General features: G+C 34.8%; 1 protein-coding gene across 2 annotated transcripts in view; it reads left to right on the top strand.

Annotated features, from left to right (window-relative positions):
- The first annotated feature begins 276 nt into the window (after positions 1-276).
- Positions 277-652, top strand: part of SLCO1A2 (solute carrier organic anion transporter family member 1A2) — a 138408-nt gene continuing 138032 nt past the window's right edge. For both annotated transcript variants that reach the window (XM_025401670.1, XM_025401667.1), the window contains exon 1: positions 277-382. The gene's annotated coding sequence lies outside the window, so the exon portion shown is untranslated. The remainder of the gene's footprint in view (positions 383-652) is intronic.

Raw genomic sequence — 652 nt, 5'->3', positions numbered from 1 at the left:
TTAGTTTAATTTTTGTATTATACTGCCAGTATAAAGAGAAGCCTTTGGTTTTATATATTTTGTATCATGTTTCTGTATCAAGTTCTTTTATTAATTACAATATAGGAACTTTTTTGTGTTTTGCAAGTATTAGTAATTTTCTATAATTAAATATATTTTGTTTTTAAATTTACAATATTTATGTATTAATTTCATTTTCTCATTTGCTTGTATTAGCTAATGCAAGAAATATCAAAACAGTGATGAATAATAATGATATTAGCTGGCAACCTTTATTTGTTCCTGATTTTCATGAGACTAGCTTGGTTATTTCACAGCACACTTATGGTGCTTTGTTAAGTGCCTGCTATGTTACTATCATCATCATCTTCCTGACAAGATGGTAAGCAATTGTTAGCAAAATACTAGTGGAAGGATCTGTTATTTTATGTGAATTAAGCTTTTTAGCCATTGGTATTAGTGGCTTGAGTGTACTACCCACTCCCAGGTGTTGAAAAATATCTAAATATGGCCGGGCGCGGTGGCTCAAGCCTGTAATCCCAGCACTTTGGGAGGCCGAGGCGGGTGGATCACGAGGTCAGGAGATCGAGACCATCCTGGCTAACATGGTGAAACCCCGTCTCTACTAAAAATACAAAAAACTAGCCGGGCG

This window comes from Theropithecus gelada, chromosome 11 (assembly GCF_003255815.1).
Source record: "Theropithecus gelada isolate Dixy chromosome 11, Tgel_1.0, whole genome shotgun sequence".
Lineage (NCBI taxonomy): Eukaryota > Metazoa > Chordata > Mammalia > Primates > Cercopithecidae > Theropithecus > Theropithecus gelada.
This window is presented reverse-complemented; position numbering and strand designations above follow the sequence as displayed.